Here is a 5,424-nt window from a genome sequence, read left to right on the forward strand (position 1 = left end):
TAAAACAATCTTTAATTAACCGCTACGAGTCCGTGCCTAATTCTAGTCCGTCGTGCAAAAGTACCCGCCCTACTGTTGCGGGCTCCCAGCCACAGCCTGCCGCACGCCCCCGAAAGCCTCGGACTGCTCCCGGCCCGCACACCCAGGAGTGTTTACTTGCAAGTAGTTTACTCACAAGTAAACTGATCCCAGATCAAATGCATGTGTAGATGCACCCTCTGGCCGCATCTACATATGTGGTGGACTGCACAGTTGCTACTGCGCAGTCATTTAGTAATGGCTGTGCAGTAACCAGCATTACTGAGCAGTACCATCACCGCACAGTTTTTTCCCAATGCTACTGTGCAGTAGCAATGAGCTACTTCGGGGCACCAGATTCTGGGCTGCAGGCTCCAGTCTCTGTGCTCTGCTCTGGCCACAGCAGTCACCACTTCTCGGGGGGTGGCAGCTGGGTCTCAGGCAATGCTGGGGCTGGGGGGGGAGGGCAGGGGGATGTGGGCCCTGGCCCTGGTCCTGTAGCTCTGGTTGCTGTGGTGGCCCTGCTGGCAGGGCTGGGGGGGAGCAGGGGTGGCAGATGGCTGTGGGTTGCTAGTGAGGGGCACCAGTAGGGCTGGGGGGGCACTGGGGTGTGGGTGGGGAGTGAGGTGCACCAGAGGGAGTGGGGGAGCTGCAGGTTGGGAGTGAGAGGCCATGCTGTGGAAATGGGGTCATACTAGGGAAATGGAGTCGTAAATGGGGTCATGCTCAGCAAAAGCTTAGGAAGCACTAGACTAGCATTAACAGACACCATCTTTGCACAGTGGAGGCAAACAAGCCCAGACCTGGTCCTCCAGAGCAAACAGACCTTAATGGAAGGCAATTCCAAGCACAACCCTGCCCTCCTCAGTGCTTCATAGGTAAGGGTCTACTTAAATCGCAGCAAGGCAAAGCAATTTTTGTAGCTTGGTCACGGCACAAAAAGCCAATTTCACCAGCATTTTCTGGCAGTCCTGCCCCTTGCTGCTGACTGGCAGAGAGGTATGGGCATTGCATTTACTGAAACATTTTCACATCACTAACTGACACTTTCATTTAATTTACATCAGAGGTTCTCAACTTTTAAGTACTGGGACCCATTTGTAAATGTTATAAGCCAGTCCTGACCCAGTACCCCTCACTCCCGGCCTGCTGCCCACTGCCCCCAGGCCCCATCCCCCCAGTGCATGGGGCAGGGGGTGGATGTGTGGAGCAGAGGTGGGTGTGTTGGGTATGGAGGGCCCCAAGCAGCCCCTCGCAGGCTGGAGCTCTGCCAGCCTGCAAGGGAAAAGCCATGGTTTCCCACGTTTTTCTCCTTTTAAGGATAATCCATTTTTAAAGTTTGTTCACAGCCCTTTCATATATTCTTGTGACCCACCTTTGGGTCGTGACCCATGAGTTAAGAAACGTTGGTGTACATCAGTAGCAAACAGTGACTCTCAATCGCATGATCTATGGCTGCAGTGACTGTTGCGTTGTCTTTGTATTGTGGTAAGCATTGGGACATTCTAAAACAACGTATTATATGAATAATGTGTTGGGGAGGGAGGCTGATTTTGTGGGAAATTGTGGCCAATGAACTATTTCCTGGTAACTGTGGACAACACTATTTTTTTTGGTTTCTGCAAAAAACATGAAACCATGAATTAAGTAGACCCCTACCCATGGGCCCCCGCATATACCTCCTAGGGAGTGCCTGTGGCACAGCTAGTAACATTCAGCTGGGACACCCAGCCCTGGCTGCTGCACATGTCCCACAGCTGCAAAGCGAAACCCCTCCTCTGCAACAATCCCCTGCTTCTAGCCTCAAGCTTGGGGCACCCCGCTGCCACCATGCCACCAGAAGCACAGCCAGTGACACTGCCCCACCCATGCACTGCTGAGCCTGGAGCACTGAGGCATCATGTTCTGCCTCTGCTTCTATTAATACAGCCCAGCCTGCTACTGACATTTTTGCAACAAAAGCACAATATTGGCTCCTATTCAGTTTATGGAGTACAGTAACCCACAGGTCTTTCACAGCAGTTGTTCCCCATCTATGTTTGTGCACGCCATTGCTCCATCCAAATTGCATCTATCCTTTCTGAGTTTCATTCTATTAATTTTGGATCATTCCTCTAGTTTAGCAAGATCATTCTGAATTCTAATCCTACTCTCCAAAGTATCTGCAGCTCTCGCCGGCTTGGTGCCATCTACAAATCTGTTAAGTGTGCACTCAATCCCATCCTCCAATCCAAGCCATTGATGACAACTCTTTGAGGTCAATGATCCAACCAATTAAGTATCCATCTTACAGGTATTTCATCCAGACCAGGGGTTGGCAATGGTTTCGTGGGGGACCAGGGATAAGGAGGTGCTGGCTTGGGTTGAAGATTGGTTGGCACTAGGACCTAGTCATCGCCACTGCTTTCTCTACTACCCAGCCATGGTCCAGCATAGGCAAGGCACATAGCAACCTGGCTGGGGTGCAATGAGGTCCAATGTGGTGCAAGGAAAGCCCCCCTGACACCAAATACCACTGAAGCCCCCCACTCTTGGGGCTGAATCTGTCACTGCATGGGCTGGAGTCAGGGGTAGCTTGCCAACCCTTGATTTAGACTGTATTTCCTTAGCTTCCCAAAAAGAATGCCATGGGAGATGGTGTCAAAAGACCTGCTATAGTTAAGGTATATCACATTCAGTGCTCTCCCTCCTTTCACAGAGCTCATCATATCTTCATAGATTTCATAGACATCAGGGCTGGAAGGGACCTCGGAAGATCATCGAGTCCAGCCCCCCGCCCAAAGGGCAGGAAGTCAGCTGGGGTCATAGGATCCCAGCAAGATAAGCATCCAGTTTCATCTTGAAGGTGTTCAATGAAGGCGCTTGAACCACCTCCGGTGGCAGGCTGTTCCAGACCTTGGGGGCTTGGACAGTAAAGAAATTCTTCCTTATGTCCAGCCTGAAACGATCTTGAAGTAGTTTGTGACCATTCGACCTCGTCATCCCTTGGGGCGCTCTGGTGAACAAACGTTCCCCCAGATGCTGGTGGTCACCCCTGATAAACTTGTAGGTGGCCATCAGATCACCCCTAAGCCTGCGCTTTTTCAGGCTAAAGAGCCCCAGGGCTCTCAGCCTGTCATCGTAGGGTCTGCTTCCCTGACCTCTGATCATGCACGTGGCTCTTCTCTGGACTCTCTCAAGCTTCTCCACATCCTTTTTGAATTGTGGAGCCCAAAACTGGACACAGTACTCCAGCTGCGGCCTCACTAAGGCCGAGTACAGGGGGAGAATGACGTCCCGGGATTGCCTTGAGAAGCATCTATGGATGCAAGCCAGCATTTTGGTCCGTCCGCCCACTTGCTGAGCCTGTCCAGGTCAGCCTGGATAACCTGCCTGTCTTCTGGTGTGGATGCTTTGCCCCAAAGTTTGGTGTCATCGGCGAACTTGGCCAGTCCGCTTCTGACTCCAGTGTCCACATCATTAATGAAGATGTTGAACAGTATGGGTCCAAGGACAGAGCCTTGGGGGACCCCACTGGTCACAGGACACCACGATGAGTGACTTCCATCAATTACTACCCTCTGGGTCCGACCCCGGAGCCAATTTTCCAGCCAGTGGATCGTGGAGGACCCAAGGCGACAATTGGCCAGTTTCTCCAAGAGGCGATCATGGGACACCAGATCGAAGGCTTTTTTGAAGTCAAGATATATGACATCAATCTCTTCTCCCTTGTCCAGGTGATAGGTCACCTGGTCGTAGAAGGAAATGAGATTGGTCAAGCAAGACCTACCCGCAACAAACCCGTGCTGGCTATCCCTTAAGATGTTGGCGTCGGCCAGTCCATTAAGGATGGCCTCTTTAATAAACTTTTCTAAGATCTTCCCCGGGATAGAAGTCAGGCTGATGGGCCTATAGTTAGCCGGATCCACTTTCCTCCCTTTCTTGAAGATAGGCACCACATTGGCCTTCTTCCAGTCTTCGGGCACTACACCAGAGCGCCAAGAGTTTTCAAAGATCCGTGCTAGAGGCTGGGCTATGATGCTCGCCAGCTCCTTGAGTACCCTGGGGTGAAGATTGTCAGGGCCAGCTGACTTGAAGGTATCCAGCTTCTCAAGATGTTCCTTCAGAAAGTCAGCGTTAATGGAGGGCAGGGGATCACCCTCACCCGGACTTCCCGGCCCTGTAGCGGGCATGGGCGTCCCATGGGACTGATGAAAGACTGACGCAAAGTACCTATTTAATAGGTTGGCTTTTTCGTGGGCGTCAGTTGTCAGTTGCCCCATCTGGCTCAGCAGGGGTCCAATGTTGCCCCTGCTTTTCCTCCGGCTCCCCACATATCTGAAAAAGGACTTTTTATTGTCCTTGATGCTCAAAGCTAGCTGGAGTTCAGTTGCAGCCTTGGCTTTCCTGGTCTGCTCCCTACAGGACCAGACCAGTGCAGCATAATCCTCCTTGGAGGTGACTCCCATCCTCCACCCTTTGTAGGCCTTTCTTTTTAGCCTCAGGAGATCTGCTAGGTCCCTGGAGAGCCAGGGGGGCTGCTGTGCCCTCTTGCTGTATGTATGTATGTATGTATGTATATATAATACTGAACTCAGAGCAGTTGTGCACTTAATATCGCATAATCCTTATACAGGAGCCATCAGAAAGTCTAACCCTTATGCAATTCATTCCTACCGATCATGTTTTCTGCTGGAATTGGACCAAACATGCCAGTGAGATTTCACCTCCTGTGTCATGCCTCTATTTGACCATTTTGTTACTTTATTCCTCAGAAGGTGATCAGCTCGTGGTCGCTGTCACCCAGCTTCCCATCGATCACTAGGTCGCCGACTAGGTCATCCCCAGTAGCCAGTACCAGGTCGAGCAGCGCTTTGCCTCTCGTTGGCCCATAGACTTCTTGAGTCTGAGTCTTGAGTACCTGACTTCATAGAAGGAAGTCAGGTAAGTCAGGCATGATATGGTTTTGATGATGAGTCTGTGTTGGCTCTTCCTGACAACCTTGTTCTTCCCAAAATGCTTTGAGGTAAAAGCCTTGAACACCCGTTCCATGACCTTACCAGACTGACTGGTCTGCAATCCCCTAAAATGATCTTCTCGAAAGATGGGCACCATATTTTCCCTTTTCCAGTCATCTGGGACCTCAGCTGACCTCCACAATTTCTCAAAGATATAGCCAATGGCCCTGCAATTATTTCATCCAGTTCCTTGAATAGTCTAGGATGCATTGCACCCAGCTCTTCTGACTTAAAAAAATCCAGCAAGTAATCTCTAACCTGTTCTTCCACTATGCTGGGCGGCTTATATCCTCCCCTATCATTGCTGCCAACTGTGCTTGTCATGTGGTAGCTGACTTTATTCATGAAGAGTGAAATAAAAAAAGGTATTAAATACTTTGGCCTTCTCTGCAGCATCCATGATTAGACT

The sequence above is a fragment of the Alligator sinensis genome, unplaced genomic scaffold, assembly GCF_000455745.1.
Source record: "Alligator sinensis unplaced genomic scaffold, ASM45574v1 scaffold1208_1, whole genome shotgun sequence".
Taxonomy (NCBI): Eukaryota; Metazoa; Chordata; order Crocodylia; family Alligatoridae; genus Alligator; species Alligator sinensis.